The 24,194-nt window shown below is 48.6% G+C and overlaps 1 long non-coding RNA gene across 1 annotated transcript; it reads right to left on the minus strand.

The window, feature by feature from the left end:
- Positions 1 to 6,201: 6,201 nt before the first annotated feature.
- Positions 6,202 to 20,656, minus strand: LOC123825946. Its single transcript, XR_006786981.1, has 3 exons — positions 20,603 to 20,656; positions 19,153 to 19,294; positions 6,202 to 6,310 (listed from the first exon to the last, which is right to left on the minus strand). It is a non-coding gene; the product is annotated as an uncharacterized LOC123825946 (long non-coding RNA).
- Positions 20,657 to 24,194: the final 3,538 nt, after the last annotated feature.

Below are 24,194 nucleotides of genomic sequence, written 5' to 3' on the forward strand. Positions count from 1 at the left end.
CTCATTGAGGTCAAATGCAGAGAGTAGAAGATTGCAGAGTAAACTGTGTGGCAGCAGCAATGGTTGGTACAAGAGGCCAAAGGAAGCAGAAACCTACTGAGCACAGGTAGCCAAAGCAAGTCTCAGGGAGGAGGTGGGACTTGAGTGAGGAGCCCCTTTGTGACTCCCAGCAGCTCAGCCCAACCTCCCAGCTATCATACATGTAAGTTCTCTGGGAACTAACACATCCCCAGGATAGAAGCTTAGGCCCCAGAGAGTCCCACCCTCTTCCAAAGGACTCTTTTGAGCAAATGGTAGATGCCCTGTGGCTCAGATTCATTGCACATCTTTTATGCCTACCCTTGTTCGAGGCATCTCCTTGAAATCTAATTGCTTTCCCCACCTCAAAACCATTCATTTTTATAACATACAAAGAGTGGTCAATGAAACTGCTCAGGGCAAAAAATGTAGGCCTGGGTGAGCTTCCACTGTGACATGCCAGCTCAGTAAACGTGTCCAGGAAACAGCAAAGGATTAAACAGGATTAAACAGCCATCCGTGCATCTGAAGTCAAGACACTGTCTGTGGCCTGCCTCCACCCTGTCCTCTTTTTTATTTTCTCACCCCTACCTCTTTTCCAGGCTTCATGGCCCTCACAGTCTCTCCCTCTCTCTCTCTCTCTCTCTCTCTCTCTCTCTCTCTCTCTCTCTCTCCTGCTTAACAAAAACATTCTCATAAGATGGGCTATCAGTCACTGACTCTCAGTCTAGCAGAGCTCCAAGGGGCTGGAGTCTCTTATTCTGGTTCCAGAAGAAAACATCATCCTCCACAAAGTTCATTGCAGGCTGTAGGACACGGGAGAGAATGGAACTCTGTGTGGCATCTACAGTGGGGGTGGGGGAAGAGGAGGGTCCTCCCTGGGATTCCTGAGATAGCTCAGACTTATCCCCTCCTTCACAGAAGCCCAACTCTGACTCTTTCACATCAACTTATCCCCGGCGGTTCCTCAGATGATCATTAACAGCTCCAGAAGCTTATGTAACTTCTTCAGGGTCACGAAATTCAATGCCAAAAAAGAGTGGTTCAATCCAGATCTGTTCTACCCCAAAGACTGTGGCCATAACACTCCCAAGCAAGAAGAATGGGAGGTAACGCCGAAGAGTATGAAAGCACGCACGCGTGTGGAAGTCCGTTCCCTGAGCAGGCCTGGCACGGCGGTGAGGGCAAAGGAAACACAGAAGCACACTTGCGCTGCAAGGACACACAATGCGCGCAGTCAGCAGCTGGAGTGCTCGCCCCTCAGAGACGTCGTGAGCCCAGGTGCAGCAAGCTGGGTGGCGGGATGAGGGAGGGTCTCCACTAGAAGTCGTGCACTGCTAAAATCCTAGTGCCTGATCAGGTATTGCCTGGCCCCTCTGATAGTTTGAAGTTAGAAACAGGAGGCAAACTATGGAAAACAGTATGGAAGAAACTCAAAAAATTAAAAATAGAACTACCACATGATCCAGCAATTCCACTTCTGGAAATAGAGCCAAAGGAAACAAAAACACTAACTTGAAAAGATATAGGTACCCCCGTGTCATTGCAGCATTATTTACAATAGCCGAGACATGGAAACAAACTAAATGTCCATTGATGAATGAATGAATAAATAAGTTGTGGTATCTATATATAATGGAATATTATTCAGCCATAATAATGAGGAAATCCTACCATGTGTGACAACATAGATGGACCTTGAGACATTAGGATAAATAAGTCAGACAGAGAAAGACAGATACGATATGGTCTTATATGTGAAACTTGAAAGAAAGAGAGAGAAGGAAGGAAGGAAGGAAGGAAGGAAGGAAGGAAGGAAGGAAGGAAGGAAGGAAGGAAGGAAGGAAAAAAGATAAGATCTGTAGTTCCTACAGGTAGTGGGTGGGGGAGGAGGAATTGGCGGAAGGTAGTCACAGGTCTGAACGGCCAGTTGTCAGATAAATAAGTACAAGGGGTGTGATGTACGACATGATCACTATAGTTAACACTGCTGTGTAATGTATAGGAAAGTTGTTAAGAGAATAGATCCTAAGAGCTCTCATTGTAGGAAGAATCTTTTTCTTTTCTTTGTACTGTATCTGTATGAGTTGATGGATGTTAACCAACCTATTACGGTAATCATTTCACAACACGTGTAAATCAAACCGTTATGCTGTATACCTCAACCTTATACAGTGACTTCTGTCATTTATTTCTCAATAAAACTGGAATTAAAAAGGGAGGCTGGGCAGCAGGTCATGGGGCTGATGCAGCCCCAGGGGAGTACCCAGTTGGGACAGCCTGGTGGGTTCTGCCGGTTCCACGGCCCCCTCTCTGGACCCTCACCTCCACTACAGTTGCCCAGTAATCCACAGCTTGGCCCTGCCTATTGCATCGCCCCCCACCCCAGGTCCGCAGTCCAGGTGCGGACCCTCCAAGTGACCCGGCCTTGGTCACAGACCCTCCCTGAGGAAGAGGGACTGCTGTATTTTTGTTAAAAGCCATGTCTATTTACTCATTAAATTGTATGCCTGTTTAAAAAGCGATGAAAATTTATCTATTTCTTACCTTGATATGGATAATGTTTTAAAAAATATTTTTGAAATACAATTTAAAACAAATTCTCACAGTATAGGAGCAAAATACTGGACCCACCAAATGCTATCAACAACAGAATGCAATGCAGCATTAAAAATGAATGAACTACGGCTGATACACCCATGTGGATAAATCTTAAAAACCAAATATTAAGCAGAAAAGTGACAAAACAAATATAATGTGTGATTCCATTTACACAAACAACAACACTAAAGTACAGTCAAACAACACGCATCCAACTGCCCAGATCCTTGTATATTCAGATTTATCGATATATTAAAATTCTTTGAGATTGCCTTACTACCATAAAGCAATCATATTGCTGCTTCTTCATTACCAATGCATGCATCGTTTTACCTGTAAATAAATGTGGATTTCTTTTCACATCACCTTTCCATTTGTGATACCTGGTGTTAGTAATGCACGTAACACCTACAGCGGTCGGCGTCGTACAAGACAATACTGATGTCAGTACAGACCGACAAGTCATCCTGTAAACTGACGAGGTAAATGGATGGTGTCAATAAATATACACAACACTGTAAGTGTATTTTCTCTTCCTTATGATTTTCTTAACAATTTTCTTGTAGCTTAATTTATGGTTAAAATGCAGTGTGTAGGACATACAACGTACGAGGCAAAGTGTTCGCTGACTGTTTATGTCCCCGGTGAGGCCTCCGGCCCACAGCAGCAGCTCAGCGCGGTCTCCCTGACGTGGGCGCAGGACGCGGCTGTGGAAGGAGGAGTGGGAAAGGAGGAAGGAAAGGAACCCACCACCCCACCCGCCAAGAAAGGGAGAAAACTACACACAAATGAGCACATATATATCCATATTTTTGCAGCTATTAAATTTATATTTGGAGGAGGTCAGAAGTCAAAAAACATTAAATTAATAGTGGGTTTTTTTTTCCCCAAGGCGTCCCATGGTCCTGCAGCCTGGACCTCAGAACTGAGACAGAAGCAGCAGTTTTGGAAAGTCTCTGCCTGCAGGAGAATGATGACAAGATCTGCCCTCACAGAGACACAGCCTTGAGCAAACACCCTCAGCAACTGGTTGGCCTCCATCCCAGTGACTGATGACCAAGTGGTGAGGCCAAAGCCACAACCGAAACCAAAATGGAAGCAACCCCACCCCGGGCTCACCCCTGACTCCCAAACCCTTCAGAAGTCCGGCTTCTGAATTCAGCTTCAAGCCCTCTCCCTTTTCTCGGACACCCTGTAGTGTATGGCAAGAACATGGGTGTCAGGGGCCACACAAGCGGGGTCTAGGCCTCCCCTGCTTCTCTCCACCTGTGTGTGTGCCCTTGGGCGAATTCCGTATCCTCTCTGAGCCTCTGCTTCTTCCTCCACAAGATGGAAAGGTTGCTGATTCTCAGGGATGTTGTCAGAATTAGATTACACGTACATACAAAATATTTACAACACAGTTGACACTTACTAAAAAATTGTTGATTCCCTTGTGATCATGAATGTTGTCATTATCTTTGGGACAGCCTCCGGGACTGGCCCAAAGGGCGGGTCAGGATGTGTGAGTTGTCTGGAGATCAAAGCAGCATCAGGGGTTTGCCAGCTTGCGCATGACCTCTCAGAATAACCTGGATTTCCATCAAGTGCTCATGGGAATGTCAACTGGTACAAACACCGGGGAAGTCGCGAGGTGGAAACACAGAAACTGACTTAAGAATGGGGCTGGAGTTCATAACGGTGCAGAAGGAATGGGGGCCGGGAAAGCCTCAGCCCCCCTAGGATGAAGGGAAACTGGTCCTTCCGGCCACCCCAGGCCTGGGGATCTGACCTAAGGGACTTGTGCTCCAACACGCCCACTTCAGATTTATTTAAACAGCTTAGAAGTGGAAACAACTTGAATATCCAAAAAAAAAAATAGGCTCATTCGTTGAACAAATCAGACATATACTTTTGACAAGATGTAACGTAGCCATTTAAAATGATTCTTACATATCTGATTGGTGTGGCTCAGTAGGTCAGGCGTTGTTCCATGGACTGAAATGTCACTGGTTTGATTCCTGGTCAGGGTACATGCCTGGGCTGTGGGCCAAGTTGCCAGTCAGGGGTGTGTAAGAGGCAACCAATCAATGCTTCTCTTGCACATCGATGATTCTCTCCCTATCTTCCTCCCCTGGTGGACCTGGTGGAATAGTTAGTGGGAAAGTGAGGGTGCTTTGGCTTCTGGCACCTCGTCCCCCTGTGTCCACACCCTCCTGCCCTCAGCCTCTTATCTTGACCTTCACTGCCATAATCCCCCCTCTCCTCTGGTGGAAGCTGATGAGGCGGAGAAGCCCTTCCCTGAACATTCATGGAAACAGAAGGGGACTTCAAGTGCATCTCATCCTCAGCCACAGTTTCATAGAGGAGAAAAGGGAGATTATTTTATGGAACCCCTCCAACTGTGCCCAGAGCTTTTCAGTCACAGAGGACCAAGGTTGTAACAAATGCTGGCCCTGATCCTTGAGCCTCGGGTCCCTCCCAGCTACCCCCGAACATCCGATTCCAGGCCGGTGCCCATGGAAGTGGGGAGGAGGAGGTGACCTCACAGGGCCTAGTAGTTCTGATGCCTTTGACCTTCCCCCACGTGTCCTAGCACTGCCCAGCCCCCTCACCTTCCACCCTCACTGCACTCTTCGTGACTGAATGACTTCATGCAAATTGCATGTATTTGTTCACCTCTAATCACGTCCTAGGATCTCATGCCCTCTTGATGGCAGGTAAAGGGGCAGAGAAGATGCCTCCTAATGACCTGGAAAATCAAGTTTCTACCTCTCCCAAGCTAAAGCCAATCTGCACTAGATCTAGTCGTGTCGGAACCGGGCATCAGCCAACAGCCTGCCCACTGGGTCATTTCCCCCGGTCTCTTGAGGCATCGTGAGTCACTCTCAGGGGCTGGGTTAGCCCAGAATGAGTCAGTGTCTCCTCTTTGCGTACATACTTATTATTTTTTTTCTTCAGAAAAAAAAGGCTTTTTTTATAGCTACACATGGGCTGGTCACTGCAATTTGAAAAGCACTGACAAAAATGCTCCTTCTCCAAAACACATCACCAGCCTCGCATGGTGTCTAAAAACCCACCATTTTAGATATTTCTTGGAGCAGTGACCCCTCACAGAGCACTCGAAGAGGGCAGAGCTGCATCGTCCTAAGCAACAGTGCATCCCAGTGGTTAAACATCCAGCTTCTGCACTGAGCTCCACTTCTGGTAAGGTGAGTAAACTCTTCCTGTACTGACCTCCCTAAAGGGAAGAGCTATAAATTCTGGAGCCAGAAAAAAAATCCTGTGTAAAGGCCCTGGAGATGATACAAAAGGCAGGCAGATTCTAGGGACGGTGATCCTTGGGAGAAGGGTGAGTCTCCTGGCTTTTCACGTTTAGCCTGGAGGGTGAGCTGCAGTCAGGGGGTAGCTAAGACTCACAGGGAACCCCCTAGCTTTCTTTCCTAAAAATTTTATTTTTCAACAATAGTTTACATTGAATCTTATTTTCTATTAGTTTTTGGTGAACAACATAGCGGTTAGACAATCGCGCACTTTCCAAAGTGTTTCCTCCCCGCCAACGTGTCCACGTCCACGTTGTTTTGCTCACATGGCTCTTGGCAGGGGGCTCGGGTTGTCACTGGCTGTTAGCAAGAGGATTCAGCTCTTTCACAGGGACCTTTCCATAGTTGTGCTCGAGTGTCCTCACGCTGGGGAGCTGGTTTCCTCCCTACTGGGGGATCCAAGAGAGAGAGAAGGGAAAGGCCACACGCTGTCACCTTTGCCACATTCTATTCACGCGCACGGAGTCAGTAATCCAGCTGCAGAGGAATCAGACTCCGCCTTTTGAAGGGAGGAATATGTTTGTGGAGATACATTAAAATCTGCTCTGCCTGGTGTGGCTCACTGGATTGAGTGCCAGCATTGCAAACGAAAGGTTGCTGGTTCGATTCCCAGTCAGGGCACATGCCTGGGTTGCAGGCCAGGTCCTGGGTAGGGAGTGTACAAGAGACAACCACACTTTGAAGTTACTCTCCCTCCCTTCCCCTCTCTCTAAAAATAAAATAATAGCCCTGGCTGGCATAGCTCAGTGGATTGAGCTCGGGCTGAGAACCAAAGCATCGCAGATTCGATTCCCAGTTAGGGCACATGCCTGGGTTGCAGGCCACGGCCCCCAGCAACCGCACATTGATGTTTCTCTCTCTCTCTTTCTCCCTCCCTTCCCTCTCTAAAAATAAATAAATAAAATCTTTAAAAAATCTTAAAAAATAAAATTAAATTAAAATTAAATAAAATAATTAAAATAAAATAAAATCATCACAACTCCCCAGAAGCAATCGCCTTTAATAGATTCTTCTGAGTCTTTCCAGAAATTAGCTAGGCATACACAAAGCTGTCAGCCTTTTTTCCTTTGAGCATAGGTGAAATCTTTCTCTGTGTAGTATTCTTCATCTTACTTTTCCATTCAATAATAAATCTTGAAAATCCTTCTAAATCAGCACCTGTAGATCTATCCTACTCTGTTTAGTAGAGTCAAGTAGCCCATCGTGTGGATGTCTGAAACACTTAACCAGACCATTTTAATGGTCACGTAGGTTGTTTACTACACCAACCAATGCTGCAAAGAAGATTCTACTGTGAATATTTCTGCCAACCCATATGAGGACATCGAGAGAATACAGTCCTTGGAGTAGAAGTGTTGGGCGAGAGGGCGTACATTTGCAGCCTTAGCTGATTATGTCCGATTGTCCTCCAAATGATGGCTGCTTGATAAATCCCCTGTATTACTGACAGCCGATTTCCCTACCGCCAGCAACACAGGTTTTAATCTAGCTTTGAGATGTTTGCCAACCTGAGAGGTGAGACATGGTATTTACTTGTTGATTTAACTTGCTCTTCTTTAATTAACATTAAGTAAGTTTATCAGCCATTTTCATGTCTTATCTACAAATTATCCTACATCTTATTAACGTGTGAAACAAATGGAACTAGTCTCTATCTACCGTATGTGCTGCAAATGTTTTTTCCTCACCTTGTCATTTGCCCTTTTTTGAAAAGATTTTATTTATTAGCTGGAGGGAGGGGGGTTCCATTTTTTTTAAATTTTTAAATAGTCAAGTTTAAAGTAAAAATCTTAAGAGGTCAAATTTATCAAAATTTTATTTTATGGTTTCTGGGTTTTTTTCAAAGTTTGAAAGAGCTCCATGATTCATTATAAAAATCACCCACGTTTTCTTCTAGCATTTTTTGTAATTCAAATGACTGATTTTCCCAGCATCAATTATTAAAGAACTACTGTCTCTCCAGCGATTTGAAATGCCATTTAATTTTATATGCCATGTCCCCTCTGCCTTGTGTCATCCCCCTGCAGCATCGCTCTGAGGAAGGCAGCTTTGAAGCACAGAGAGAAGAGTGGTCTGCAGCTTCAGAGTTCAAGGCCAGGGAGGGGGCACGGCTGTGGGGCACCGGGGGTGCAGCCCGAGCAGCTGGGGAGGGGGGACAGGAGGATGGAGGAGGACCTGGGAAACCGCCGGGAGTGCAGAAAGGAGACAGACCTCTGAAAGCGATTATGTTGCCTCCCAGAACCAATCAAACTAAGAAGGAACACTCGTCCGGGTCCTCAGAAGACCTGCTTTAATTATCAGAAGACAGGTTTGTTCATTAGTTTGCCAAACGTTCTAAAGTGCTTGAAATTATTTGATCTCTCCAAAATATCTGTTTTCCATGATTACCTTTCAGCTAACTCTTGAACTTATACTGGTTTTTTTTTATCAGAACCTGAATCTGAATCTCTCCACACAAGTGGGACCCAAAAATAAAACGATGGTGTGGCACCTCTCCGAAGACCCGTTGCATTCCTATCAGGAGGCATTATCCCCCGTCAGCCTTGCCCTGCCGTCCTCACCGCAACAGTGCGAGGAGGCCACCGTTACCCACGCTGTACGTAGAAAATAAGTAGTTGCCCAAAGTCACGGTCTAGTCAGTGACGGAGCTGGGACTGCAGAAGCCAAGCCCTCGCCAGGACGCCACTCCGCCTTTCCCGTGTGATCGCTGAGGGCGGGGGGAATGACACAGAGAGCTGAAAATAAATGGGTTTTCCGGAGAAGAGGAAACGGAAAGAAGACACGGAAAGGGACAACCAGTCCCTCACCTTCATTCAAACTAGCAAGAGGACATGACCTCATTAACCCAGACAGGATGACTTAGGAAACCCGAGCTTTCTGTCCCTCTTCGCAGCGTAAGTGTGGTGTGAGCGGGTGTCGCCACTGGCCCACACCCTTGCTCTAGCCCCTCGTGCTCTTGGGTCAGGGAACGCCCTCCTCTCTGGAAGTCCCTAGGCAGGGACATGATTTGACTTCCTGGCTTCCTGGTCACATAAACCTTGCAGTTGGCCCCCTGAACTGGGACACCACCCAGCTGGGGGTAGGCAGGGAATCAGCAGGTGCTAAGGAGGGAGACAATCATATCTGCCTGTGATCCTGTTACTGGAAATTTACCCCCAAGGTTCCTTCTGCCCTTTCCCCTCGCCGCTCTTTTCCCCTGCGACTGTCCTGAAGGTTTCATCCTCAGTTCCACCGACCCAGGCCGGTGGGAGGTTCATGTTCACCAGATTAAACCAGACTATTCGTGTTGGGTGGCAGAGAGGGACCCTAAAGCTCCCCAGAAACAATCCCAGTTTCATGTTCCAACTCTTTCTTCCCTTCCCCCAGACATTCGGACAGGCTGACCGCATACAGGCGTGCAGGTTGTACCGGCACAGACAGACAGAGTATAAAAAGCACAATGGCCCCTCACTCACATGCTCTCACCTGTCCTCAACTATGAGGACATCGGCATCAGCCTACAGCTCACCCTCAGAGCCCTGTGCTCTACACCCTGCTCTGACTGAAAGCAGGTGAAGGGACTAGTCCAAGAACATACTTGAAGGACACGTGGACATGGACACCAGTGTGAGAGTGGACTATGGAAATGGGGGTGGGCTGAGTGGATGGGGGATAAAAGGGTGAAAATGGGACAACTGGAAAAGCACAAACAATAAAACATTTAAAAAAAAAGACTCAGGGGACTAGGACAACACCCAGGTGCTGGACAGGGGAGGATGGGACAGAAGGGCAATACGGCAGGTAGGTGGCTTACAGGGGCGTCAGGTCACCACTGAAGGGAGAAAGTGGCCAAGAAACTGCTCTACAGTCAGGCCAACAGCTCAAAGTTCGAGCATCAGCCCTCGTGCCCTGTATGTCCCTGACCAGGAACTGGAGACCCGCCCCCACGCCTGAGGAGCAGCAGCCCCCGATGGCCTGCTTGGCCTGCCTGGTGAAACGTCTGTGCCATTCACCTATCCTCCCTCAAGACCGCTTGCCATCAACCAAGGCATTTTCTCAACCACTGAGATTTTGCTTCCCAGCAATTATCCTCAGTTTGGCCCAAACAAACTCATAAAAATTCTCTGCGTGTTTGGATGTTTCTCATGTCAACATTCACTCAGTGTAATGCAGTGGGATTCCAAACAAGCCCACCCAAGACCACCTTGCAGGCCTGGACCAGGGCTAGGTACCAGCAGGGGCTCACTGGGCCCCGCCGGCTCTTCGCTTTGCATCTGGTGAACTTGGGTGAGCTTTGCTTGGAATTCCAGACCTCCCTGTTTTAAGGTAAAAGGCCTTGACTTTATCTTAGTTGTTAAAAAAAAAATACTCGAGGTGGAACTAAAGGTGAAGGGTTGAGAAAACCCAGGCTAAGGATAGGAGTTAACTCAGGACAGAAGAAGCAAAATGGATGGCTGGTTTTTAACTTGGCTTTTCAATTGGAATTGCTCACTTAGAGTCTGAATAAAGCCTTTTGCTGGATAAATGAGAGTCTGAACTCATTCAGCTCCAAGGATAAGGGGCACTTACTCCCTCTAGCTTGAATTTTGGGTATTGCTAGGGGACTGAGAACCTATGTGGAGGTGTCAGAGGATATCCCTCATGACATGCAGGACCCACATAGGGAGCTTCAACTCAACTACAGTGAAATAACTGGCTTGTCCGAGGAGCACACATAAAGGCTGGTTACCTAGTGCTCCAGCTGTATTAGACAGCGGCGGGGAACCAAGACACTAAGAGTAGAGATGACTCAGGAGGTGACAGCCCTCGGACCTCAACCCATAAGCAGCACTTCAACCTGCTAGACAGTATCCCTAGAAATTTTGCTGAGACTCTGCAGAACTCAAACCTAAAATTAACATGGGAAATGTGCCTCCAAAGCCCAAAACTCCCGACCGCCAGCCCCCATTAATACTCTTGCAGATACACAGTTAATAGGAAGCCTTTACTTGCAAGTACTTACAGAAATGGGAAGATTTAACTGGAGGGGATGTCTGCTTACAATGGCCAAAATGGAACCCTTTGGATGCATAAATTAATTTTTTTTTGCATGCCCAACTTAGAGAAAGCCAGCTCTAAAATTGCCAGCTCTAAAACTACATGAATAAGAAGTATATCTTATTTGGCAATCAGAAGCTTCTGAGACTCAGATAAATTATTTCCTCCACAAAAAGTCAATAAGAAAATTTTATAGACTCTCTGAATTATAAAGAAGGCTTCTGAAGCTAGTAAGAGCCAACACCTCATCCCCTCCCCTTTAACAGCTTCTCCACTATATCCTTTGCTCTCAGTGCTTCCTTGCCAAGACCTACCCTCTCCCTCCCTTGCCCCACCCCCTTTTATCTCCTCTATATCTCCTCCGCTGCCACTTCCTGCTGACCTAGGGGATCTTGGGAGTAGAAATTCAGGCAAGGATAATCCAGGAACTCTAGCAACTCCCTTAAGGAAAAGCCAGTCTCAGGCAGAGGGAACCAGTGACCCTGTGCATGATTGGACTGCAACAGAATTAAGGGATCTACCTAAAGAGTCCAGGACACTGATGGGTTTGCAAAGGAATTTAACCGTCAGAACGGACGACCCTGACTATTCTGACCTATTCCAATTAATACACCTGCTGGTTTCTAAGAGAGGAAACAACAGAATTACTAAATAGGGTCCACTGGGAAACTCCCGTAGGGGGCTCTATTTACTGTGACAGCCAGGGCACCTGAAGAAGGATCACGGGAAACTGAAGTGGGATTTAGAAAGACAAAAGAAGCCTAGAGATGCACGAGGACTATGAGAGGGCATTCCCCTTCTCCTTACTAATAGTTTAAGAGAAATTAAAGTGACCATAAGAGGGAAATTACTAAGGTCCTTATAGATACTGAGGCTACTTTGTTCCGTTCTTAAAACACCCAACTAAGTTGCCTTCTCCCTCTCAGTAAAGCTTCTTACAAACAGTACGAATACCTAATCAACCAATGCCTGTTTTAAAATCAGAACCTGTTCCCTTCCAACTCAGGCACGTTACAGGGCAATACATATTTTTTGCTCATCAAATCCATCCCGATTTGCCTGAAAGGGTGAGCTATTCTTAAAACCAGTGATGCCCACATATCCTTTTTCCAGAAGGGCGAAATATATTTAGAACTAAATGAATCAGATACTGAACCAATTGGGAAAATAATGATTTTAAAGGAACCCCCACAAGAGGAAACTAAGCCCTGGCTGGCATAGCTCAGTGGATTGAGCGTGGGCTGCGAACCAGGCATCACAGGTTCGATTCCCAGTCAGGGCACATGCCTGGGTTGCAGGCCACAACCCCCAGCAACTGCACATTGATGTTTCTCTCCCTCTCTCTCTCTCTCTCTCCCCCCCTTCCCTTCCCTCTCTATAAATAAATAAAATCTTTTTTAAAAAAAGAGGAAACTAATCTTGACACTGAATGGACGTTTGTTACAGGACATTCTAATGCAACTGAGGCAGGAGACAGCATGGGAAGAGCTCTGAGACTGAGCTGCCATTGCTGCCCAGCATCTAGCATCCTGGTTGCCAGGAAATGCCTTACAGCACTTAAGTATGATGGATAGTAAACCAAGGCAGGGAGGAGAAGGGAGACACGTCTCACCCACTGACTCGGCAGTCCTGAACCTGACCCGATAATATTGCCAGGTGTTCCAACATCACAAAAAAAACACCATGCGGGCACAGGAGGAGGGGAGTCCTTGAACTTCTACATATGGTTTCCACTGTGTGGGAGAGAAAGCCTTGAAACTGTGCTTTCATCCCAAGGTCTAGAAAGGGGGAAGAGGAGGGGGTCCACAGTGCCCAAAGAAGCAGCCCATAAAACAGCTTTGGCTAACTGCCTACCTCTGGTCTCTATCTGTTTTATGAGGGAGTCCCTGATGCTTACAGAAAGAACCCATAAATAACTTTGGGTAACTGCCTCAACTTTAACTGCCTCCTGTCATGTATGTGTTTTACAACAAGATGAATGAATGGGTTCTGGAGCAAGATAAGGATTCAGGCTAACAGACTCCCACACATACCTAAGGTTGAGTAGTCACATCCCCTTGGGAAAGCTGGCACCACCTTTACCCACCAGTCAGTAAGTAGCTTCTTCACCCCCGTCCCACCAATTATTTATGTCCTCAGGACAAAGGACCTGGGCTCTGGCCACCCTGGGCTCTGGCCACCCTTGCCCTTGCCTCTTGTCGCCCTTAGCTTGTCCTGCCCCAAACCTATGCCTTTCTCCCCACCTCGGCAAGTCCCATAGATCGTACTGCTAATAAAGCCTGCTTACAAGCTAACAGACTTACTGATCTGTAATTCTTCACTGAGTTAGCAAGAAGAACAAGGTTTTTCCTGTAACACAACTTCAGGCCTTTTCCAGTCACATTATCCTTTATTCACAAGCTGGAATTAAGCCCAATACACAAGATTACTTTAAAAGGAAGGTTTACAATTCCATCTATGAGCCCCTATAATTCTCCCATCCTTTCAGAAAAAAAAATGGGAAAGGATGGAGATTTGTACAGAATATCATAGCTATAAATAAATAGTTATTGCCAAATATCCTGTGGTTCCTATCAGTTGCTTCTGTGGACTGCTGATATTTTTCAGTGATAGAGTTATGGAGTACCTTTTTCAGCATTCCTATAAAAAAAGAAAAAGAAAAAAAGACAGAAATACCTCTTGGCCTTCACCAGGGAAGATCATGAGTTTACTGGGACAGTAAAGCCCCAGGAATGTGGGGGGGGTGGGGGGTCCAACCTATTTGTCTTAGACACTAAAAGCTGATTTGAACAGTGTTGAATTTTTCAGAGATTCCACTCTAATCCAATATGTAGATGATTTACATTTATGCTCTGGAACATATTAACTCCCCAGAGGACATGACTGGCCTATCACACCTGTCAGCCACGCAGGCACCTAAGGTATCAGAGGACAAGCTCTGATTCTGTTGACCCCGAGTGAAGTACCTTGGTTACCTAATATCTCTGAAAATGAACAAACAAACAAACAAAAAGTAGCTTAGAGGGTTTCTGAGTCTGACTGGATACTGTCACAACTGGATTCCAAACTTTTTATTAATGGCCCAGCCTCCTGTCACCTTGTTAAATTCTAATTGTCCTGATCCAATTCAGGGGAACCCAGAAGGAAAACCAGCTATAAAAAGGATTATCTGAAGCTCCCATTCTGGGACACCTTAATTATAAACTCATAAAGCATGGGACGAACTCTGATATTTTTTTATAAACTTTCTGACTTTTTATAGATGGAAATGAAGGAAACACTTTAGAAGTTTTTACTAAAAAACACAGAGGTCACCACAGACCTCTAGGACAGTGTAGCCGGCAGTTAGAGTCCGTAGCCAAAGGGCTGCCCCCCTGCACGGCAGCCCTCTCTGCCTCAGCCATGTAATGCGAGCACGCAGAGAAAACAGTGACGGGCTCTCCTTTGTTCACCTTCCTCATCCTGTTGAACCTCCACTGAGTTCTCATCCCACTCAACCCTTTGGTCAGTCGACTGGCTTTTGCTTTCTGCACCTAGTATTACTCGAGCTCCATGTTACAGTCTTAACCCAGAAATTTTGCTACCTTCTTAGCAGGATGAACATGTCCACGCTTGTGTTTTGCTTATTGACCACATTCTTTTTAATTTTATTTTATTTTTATTTACTGTAGAGAGAGGGCAAGGGAGGGAGAAGGAGAGGGAGAGAAACATCTACATGCAAGAGAAACATGGATTGGTTGCCTCTCACAGGCCCCCACCTGGAGACCTGGCCTGCAACCTAGGCCTGTGTCCTGACTGGGAATCAAACCGGCCACCTTTCAGCCCACAGGCCAGTGCTCAATCCACTGAGCCCCCCTGGCCAGGGCACTGACCACATTCTTGTTCCTAGGACTGCTTCATAGGAAACGCCTGTTGATAATGCTGACTTCATTTGGCTTACAGATGGATCTTTTAGAGATGAACAGAGATGTTACCAAGATGCGTGTGTGATCATTTTCATGGTAGACATAATTGAAAGTTCTTATTTACCTAAATAAGATCTGCTTAAGAAGCTGAGTTAATTGTTCAAACCGAGGCTTGTCAATTGGCTAAAGATCAAATAGCCGATATTTACACTAATAGTAGCTACACTCTTGGTATAGCTCGCAGCTTTAGAATGTTGCAGAAGCAGTGAGGCTCCTTAACTTTCTCAGGGCAGCCCAAAGAATGGAAAATAAGTTATAGAATTATTAGATGTCATACAAAATTGAAACAATTAGCAATTATCAAAATTCCAGAACATTCTAAAGCTGCCACCATGAAAGCAAAAGGAAATCATTTAGCTGATGCTGCAGCTAGTCAAGCCGCATTAAACAGCCAAATTATCCACACCTGAGAATGCCCCTGCTTCCTATTAAATCAATAAAAGACTCTCTTTCACAGTTTCAGTAGATAGCTGCATTAGAGGACAAGAGGGCAACAAAAAGAAGGAAACTTTGACCAGACAAATAGATATGGTTTGGACCTCATGAGAAACCAGTCTTGCCGACACTTTAACATGTGCATGAGCTAACACACTGAAGTCCTGAAAAGATGATTTTGTGGAGTAAACAACATTACTGGAAACCTTTTCCTACTGTAGCTCATGAGATGGACAGCAGATGTTCTATCTGTCCAACTATAACCCTGAAAAACAATTCTACAGGTTCCAGGGACATTTTCCCCTCCTTTAGATCCATATGAGTTATGATCATTGAGTTTTATCCAAATGCCACTATCTCAAGAATACAAATATGTGCTAGTTATGATTTGCACGCTCTTCCACAGGGTTGAAGCATTCCCTTAATGGTGGGTGAATTAGTTCCCAATGGGGGGATTCCCTCTGAGTTACAGTGAAATGAGGGACTCATTTCACTGGGCAAATAATGCAATGCACTTGTATTGATTGGCCTATGCTACGGTATTTTCATTGCATCTATCACCCCAGTACTCTGGGTTGATGGAACAGGCAAATGATACAGTTAAAACTTGACGAGGTAAATTTTCAGAAGCTTTTAATTTCCTTGGCCAAAAGCTCTCCTTATAGTGCTCCTCAACCTGAAATCAACGTCTTTTGGTAAACACATAGCCTTTCTCCTCATTCAGTAATCGCTGGTCACCCTACACATCCAGATGTAGGGACATATGAATCAACTTCCTAAAAGGAGACATTCTGCATTATTATCAAGGACTTATTAACCAGTGTGGAGGGACTGATAAATTAGTAACCAATTCATTTCACAGTGCACTCCCGAGGGACTAAGACCACAGCTTACAACCAGGAAGTTTTGTGCATTGAAAAAGACATCAATTAAAGACAGTCTGCAACGTCATTGGGAGGGACCTTATCAAGATGCTTAACCGAAAATGAACATCCGCCTCTGTCTCTGCCGCTTGCCCCTCCACCTAATGTGGAGGTCAAAGACTTCTGTAGGATGGGGAGCTGCCACGTCAGAGACAGACGGCTTTCCCAAGGCCTCCACAAGGCGCACGTACCTACAAATTGATGTTGAACCTCATCTGTTTGCCTTTACCTGTCTGCTAATGTTAATCATAATAATAATTATACTTGTTCTTTGGGCTTTTCTCAAACCTCGTGTATAGACCCCAATTGTTAATAATTGACGAAGCTGTAGGTAGATGACTTCTGTATTATCAATAATACTATTTATGGTTTCTCTTTTGAAATTTAGAAGGAATGTTAGTGCAGGAGGAAGGAAAGGGGTGTGTGTGTGTGTTTAAGAGAGGTTAAAAGTATGTAGTTTGTCCTAATAAGTTGGTTATTTCTGAACGAGTAAAGAGAAACAAAGAAGAACAAGGAAAGTTGTAGAAGATTAGTGGAAAAGGAATGTTGAGAATGAAATTTTATGGATAAATTCTAGAATCTAATTATGGGAAAATGCTTACCCCCAACCCAACAAGGACGACTAACTACATTAATTCGGATGGAAGCTGAAGTGCCTATAAAAATGAAGCCCTCTGTAACCACTGCTGAGGCACAGGAAGTTTGCTTACAAAAATCTTACCGTCCTCCTGGCCTCTAGAATTTTTAGATGGTCATTATAACTTATACCATTTTGTTCTTACAGTCTTGGCCCCGAATAAGCCTGAAAGCCACAGCTTCCAGTTGCACGACTAGCAGGTGTGTCAGCTGACTAATGAGCAGCATTGGAGTGCTCCCAATGGGACACAGACGGGCCCTAGAGAATGGGAACCCATCTCATGGTCAATGGCGACAGCTGATGAGCTGAATGGGCGCCCTCAAACTATGAATACGCACTATACTAGATGCAAAACACAGAAGTGAGACAGCCAGCAAAGCCTGGATTGTGACAGCTGATAGGTTGAAAGTGATCTGGAGTGTTTTCCTTAACAAAGGCCCATGAGACTTGACTGCCTCCCATTCACCTGCTTTTCGCCTTGGAGAAAAATTCAGCCTTGACTTCCTTCCACGGTTGCCATCTCGCTCCATCCCCAATGGTCTATCCTCCAGCAAGACAGACTTTGATGTTAGGACTTCCTAGGAATGAGCCTTCCTAGCACCTTGGGGCCGAATTATTCAACCAGAAGGTTCGTCACCAGTGCATCCCGTGGACTGATTTATGACCAAAGGGGAAAGCGTGGATGAAAAAGTGGCCACAGACTAAGCCTGACAAGCTCAAGGGAGGCCTTCACGGTGGCCGTACAAACTTAGACCTGAAGCAACTACTTACTGATGCAGACACCGGCCCGCAGTGTCCGAGTCATTATGGATGAAATGAGACATTCACACGGACTACCAAGTCTGGTGGAGGAAAAGGGACAGCATGGCTTTTCTCTCAAGGGGAGCAAAGGCCTTGGCCCTTGCCATGACAGGCCTTTACTGAGTTTCTCAGCACAGTACATGATGGTCCTCATTTGCTATGCACAAGCTCGCTTTAGGTGGTTACCTTTTACAGAAAACAAAGGAGCCAATGCCGCTAATCACATCACAAAAGAGGGATATTTGCAAATGAAAGGGCAAAAGTGGTTGAACCAGTTACACTCATCCTTCCAAAGGTTTAGCATGGATTTTAGGAAGTTACTTTGCAGTAAATGTCCTCAGTTCAGGGTGAGGGAGTTTTTTAGCAAGAGCAAGACTCATAGTGGCCTAGGCACATTGCAGGCCTGATTCCCCACAGGAGAACCTATCCGTGGGTGTGGGTCCTGTGCATCTCCCAGTGGGAGCTGGGCCCACATCACACAGAATGGTCTCCTACAACCTAGGATGCTCAGAAAGTAAGACTTCCTAACTAAAAGTGAGTCGTGGCAGATAGTCACATCCTAGGCCGTCTTCCCAGACAAAGGGCAATCTTTACGTTCACTGAGCCTGTCTGTTGTCTTTTTGCACCTAGGACAACAGACCTTTGGCATGCCAGGGTAATTTCCATTCTGCAGACCCATCAGGGCACAATCTCCCATCAGAGCAGGAGACCACAGAGCCCTTCATTGTTATTGTTATCGTGTTAATTCTTAACTGTCAACTACACTGTACCCACCAGTGTAAAAGAATTATGTGTCTATTCATTTTACTTTTTATCTAGTCCCAGAGATCCCCCCCCTTTGCCTTCTCCCACCTCCCCAATCTATCACCAGTGGATTTCGTGTAACCCCCTTCCACCTCCTCCTTTGATTGTAATGTATAAAATAAGGGGCAAAACACCACTCTGACTGCAACCTCTTGGGAGCATAATCTGAGCGTAATAATTAAAATGAAAATGTGCATACCCTATGATGCAGAGACCCCACTCTGGGATTTCGGATGAAATAGAAGTACCAGTATGTAAAGACACATGTGCAGGAATTCCTCCTGTAGCTGTGCTTGCAGAGTTTCAACACCCATGAACAGGGAGTGGTTAAATAAGTTATGCTACATAAAATAGATGTTGTGGGATTCTCTGAAGCTATTTGAAAGAATGGGAGAGGACCGCACCTACCCCTGAAAGTTTGCCCCTAGTTCACCAGTTAGAAGAAAGAAGCAAGTTGGAGTTGAGCGGAGCCCAGGAAGGAGTTCCAGGCTGGTGGAGCTGAGCTGCAACCCTGCTGTGCCAGGAGCTGGGGAAGTGGTCCAGCCAAGATACAAGATCACCCCACCCCCATTCTCTGAGGAGTCTGGGACCCCCAGAGCCTGATCCTCCTCTTCTCCAAAGTGGCCAGGCCAATGGGTAAGAGAACTCACCTTGGGGCGGCGCCAGGCGGGGTGGGGCCTCCTGAGTGTGGCTGGTTGGCTCTCCCACCCGAGAGACAGAGGGGAACCAGGGGAGGAGCAGGCAATGAGCAGGGCGCAAACTGGACTTGGCCAATAGCATTTCCTCTGCCACCTGGACAGGAAGAGAGACACTGCTAACGTTACTGCTGTCTGGGGCATTGGAGTCCAGTGCATTAGCAAAAACACAGACCCTGCCATCAGGCAGTCCAAACCCAATGCAGTCCATTAGACACAGCTAACAGCCCTCCAGTTCCCATGGGGTTCCACTGTGAGTCCCTTAAGAACAAGCTTCCAAGAGCTTCTTCCTTTCTCCCCCAGGGTCCTGACTTGCACTGGTATCCTCCCCAGTGGCCCAGGATAGGGGTGGGGATGGGGGTGGAGGGATCTTAGCTCCCCACGCTGGATGTGCAGCTCATGGACCAGCATCAGCACCAGGACTCCATAGACAGCCCAGGTCAGAGCCTGCATTTTCACAAGATCCCTGGGGATCCTTATGACTATCTGAGTCTGAGATCTGAGTCTGAGATCTGAGTCTGAGGGGCAGTGGCAGGACCCCAGACCCTCTGAAGGGGCTCTGGTCATGGAAGTGCTCTGTGACCAAGTCTTTTCCTTGTAAATACTGACAGCTTTCTTTTTCTTGATTTTGTTTATTTATTTTTAGAGAGAGGGGAAGGAAGAGAGAAAGAGAGGGAGAGAAACATCAATGTGTGGTTGCCTCTCCTGCACCCCATGCTGGGGACCTGGCCTGCAAACCAGGCCTGTGTCTTGACTGGGAATCGAACTGATGACCCTTTGGTTTTCAGGCTGGTGCTCAATCCACTGAGCCACACCAACCAGGGCAAAATACTAAGAGCTCTCTGGCTGCACTTGGGTGAGTGGTTATGTTGGCAGGCTCCTCCCTCCTGTCTCTTTTATCATCTTGTCAAAACCCTTCTTCAGAAGCGAGTGGAGGGAGGGAAATCCCATCCTGGCACACTAAAAATGCAGGAAGGTAAAGGGAGGGGAGGAAAAGAAAGAAAGAGAGAGGGAGGCAAGGAAGGAGAAAGGGAGGGAGCCGGGCATGAGCACAGTGTGTTCGGAGGAACCAGGCTGCGGGAAAGGGTCCTGCATCTTCCCCATCCACTTCTCTGTTTTCTGTCCTGAAAAATCATCCCAGTGGTTCCCTTCTTGGTTTTCCACATGACTAAGCCCCACGGGTCTCATCTAATCATACCTCGGACTGCCTGGCTGCCTCTCCCCAGTTCTTCCAGCCCCAGCAGAACCCAGCACGGGCACAGACCTGAGCACACCACGCCCCCCCCAACCTTTCTTCCCCCACACCCACGCCAAGGAGGGTTCTCCTGGTGGCCCGGCCGAATGTGGGGGCTGGTCTGGGGTCTCCAGGAGCTCACGACATGGAAGGGTCCGTCCGGCTCCTGACCTGCTTGGTATGCGTCCTCCCAATGGGTGAGTCTCCCCCTCTTCTCTCCGGCCCCTGCTGGGGACAGAACAGGTGCTCATAAAACCCTCAGCACAGTCTTCCCTCCTTGAACTCAGAGCAGCCGGGTTTCCCCACAGCCTCCGGCCCGGCCCGTGGAGGAGGAAGAGCTGCACTTTGGGAGGCGGTGGTGACAGAAGTTCAAGTCTGGGCTTTGTCTTGGGAAAGTGACAGAGGCAGACCTCTGACTTCTCTGGGCTTCGGTGTGCCCACCTGTAGAGAAGCCAGCTGGCCCACCCATTGCTGGGAGGGTCCAGGGAGATGATGGGCCAGGTATGGGGAGGACAGTCCGGGCACTGAACAGACTTTGGCTGCTCTGTCACCCAAGTGTTTCACGTCTTGAAGGGCAGACACAAGGAGAGGGGAGGACAGCACATGGAGGTCTGGGGTCAGGATGGGGATGCGTTCTCGGGGGAAACAGAGCAGGTGGCAGAGGGTGCCCTGCCCTCCCATCAGGAACCCCAAAGGCTGAGGGAAACTCTCTGTGGCAGGCTTGAGTAACAACGACACCTGCGTCATTTAGCTCAGTGCATTAGTGTCCCTGGGAACCGTGTGTCTCCACGACTGATCGGGGACCACCCGCATCACAAACCCAGAGGCGGGGGGCATCTGTTACAATGCAGGCTCTTCAGCTCCGCCCCAGACCCATGCAGTCACATCATCAGGCAGCAGAGCCCAGGAATCTGCATTTTCAACCCCCATCTTGAGCGACGACGGTGGTCGGTGCCACTGAGGGCAACTGGGATAAATGTCAGAGGCCATGCTCTGAGCGCCTCTGTCCAGGCCCCTTGACCCCAGCCTAAGAGGCCCTTCCCGTGACTGCCGGACGCAGCACCCGTCCCTTCGTGTGCACCGCCACTGCTGTCACGTGCTGCGTGGTGACTTGGCTGGCATCATGTTTTCAGGTGTCAGCCGACAGTCCTTGTGTGGGCTCCTGTCCCCAGGACTGGATGATAAACGCCCAGTCCCTCAGGTCCTCTCCTTCTTCTCTAGCAGAGTCCAGTCAAGGTCAGGTCTGGGTCAAATGGAAACGGGAAGTGCCGCAGAGCTCTCAGTGCTGGCGCTGTCATCAGTAACGCACGTCGGCCTCAGACCCGCGAGGGAGGAACTCTCCTGTTCCCCTTCCACAGACGAGGACACGGGCACAGAGGGCTCCCGTGAATGGCTGCGGGTAGAGCTGAGGTGTGAGCCCGGCTGTGTGTGGGACCCCCTCACTGCCCACTGTCCTCTGTGGTGGGGGCTCGTGGGGAAAGGGCTTTTTTGTCTCCCGACTTGACTTGACTCAGCCGTCTTTTTGGCGGCTTTAAGGCTGGGTCCCCCATAGAGGGCAGGGGCTGGAAGAGGGGACCCTGCCCAGGCCTGGGCAGATAGGAGAGAAGCAGGTCAGGACCTGCATGTCCACGTCAGACATGGCTTTGAACCCTGGCTCTGCTGTTTACTAGCAGCATGGGCCTGGGCAGCTGTCCTGACTTCTCGGAGCCCCCATACAGCGGGGCACCCGCCACCTCGTAGTGGTGTCGTGGGGGACAATCGGGTCATGGGAGGAAGGCCCCAGTGCAGTTCCCGGCCCTCAGTGGTTGTGCAATCAACGGCAGTGAAATGTGGCTGGAGTCACGTGGCTTCAAGAGAAGCTAGGTATGGGGGCGTTTTGGCTTTGGTTTGTTTTTCCCGTCTCCTACTGAGGATCAGCTGCTGTGAATCAGTCAGCTCAAGATCTAGAGGAAGCATGCATGTCATGTGTTCAAGGACAAACCCTGAAGGGCACGGGTGCCCCGGCTGCGGGTCGAGATCACTCAGAAGGCTGGGCCACGTGCATGAGCCACGTGGGGAGGAGACCCTTTTCTTTGCGTAGCAGCAGCCTCCCTGCCAAAACTCAGAGGCCCGTGACCAGGGGAGCAGGGCCCCACTTCCTGAAGCCCCGCTGTGATGGCCACCCGTGAGCCCCTCCAGGTGGCCTCAGGACTGGGCGGGAGGCCTCAGGGCCAAGCCAGGCTTGGCTGTGTCGTGGGAGCCCGAGGGGTGGTGTGAGGTCCACCTCCCTGAGCCACATCAGCCACATCCCTGCCCACCTCTCTGAGCGTGGGGTCCAGGGCAGGCCGTCGGCAAAAGCGAAGTGGGATGAGGTTGTCCCGGGAAACCCCCTCCACTTTCCATGCCCTTCTCCCTCCTCCCTGGGTCTCCCACCCACAGCACCCAGGGCTCTGGGCAGCCCCTCCACCCCTCGGGGGGTCCCCACACACTCTCCCTTGTCTTTCCTCTTTCTCTCCCTACTAGTCTGCTTTGAAAAAGTGGCAGATGACAGGGAAGGTGGAGGTGGGACAAACAGGGGTCCTGGAGCTCTGACCACGAGTGTGACCTTGTCAACGTCCTTCATCGGGCCACAAACCTGATGAGCAGATTTAGCAATCACAGTAGCTGTCATCCTCCAGGGCCGCTGTGACAGACCTTTGAAGGGGCAGCTCATTTACTCTTTGCCACAACCCTGCAGAGTGAGGACCCCCGTCCCTGTTTTAGGAAGGTCAGGTGATGTTCTGGGATGTCACAGCCCAGAAGTGAACCGGTGTCTTCTGTGTGCAGCCTGCCCTTTGCCCCGCCTACGTGCAGGGGTGGTGAGCCTGGGACAGAGCTTGGTGCCCAGAGGAATTAACTGGACCGTCTCTGAGCCACTGCAGAAAAACAAGCTGAAAAGGTCAGACGATCGCAGGCGTCGCCCAAGGGTGTGGGGGTGCTCATGCAGGACACAGGTAAAGGTCAGGGAGGCGGCTGGCAGCCGTCACGGATCTGGGATGACACGGGAGGGTTTAATGAGCCGGGATGCCGCTTCTGCTCTGGGCGGCCACTCTGTCCAGGAGCCTGAGGGAGAAGTGCTGCCCAGACAGGAGGAGGAGTGAAGGGGAACGGGACCCCCTGAGGAGGCTCGGGGCACGGGCAGGCGCAGGACAACTCGGAACTCCGAAGAGCAGCGTCCTGTGGTGGGTGGACACTGGCCCCAGGACAGAGGCCCGGCGTCTCGGCCAGCTCAGACCAGCAGGCCCACTTCCACAGCCAAGTGGCCAAGGACACAAGGGGATAGGGGGCCGCCGTGAGGGCGGATGGAGACCAGCAGGCCCTGCATTCACCTGCCCCAGTACCTCACCCCTTCCCTAGAACCTTCTGGATCTGCTTCTCACTGAGGGAAGGAATTCCTGATTCTGCTCCCTCCTCCCCACTCGGGACCCCACCCCTTTCTCATCGCTTCTCTACTGATCACCTGCCTGGACGACTGGGGCAGCAAACAGAGGGGCAGTGGGGAACTGGAAGGAAGGCAGTGTTCCCCGGCTCAGCCCACACATCTAACTGGTGGGGTTTGGTGGCCAGAATGAACATCTCTCCCTGCCCCCAAAATACCCTCTACTGACCCTCCAGGTGCCACTGTACTTGAGAGGCCACCATGGGAGTCGTTCCCTGAGAACACCCTGTGGACGTGCTCGGGTGTCCCCGAGGAGGGCGGCCCCTGAACTGAGAGCAGGGCTCGTCGGCCTGGCTGCCTGTCAGC

Source organism: Phyllostomus hastatus, unplaced genomic scaffold (assembly GCF_019186645.2).
Source record: "Phyllostomus hastatus isolate PE091 unplaced genomic scaffold, TTU_PhHast_1.1 phas_contig_80, whole genome shotgun sequence".
NCBI lineage: Eukaryota > Metazoa > Chordata > Mammalia > Chiroptera > Phyllostomidae > Phyllostomus > Phyllostomus hastatus.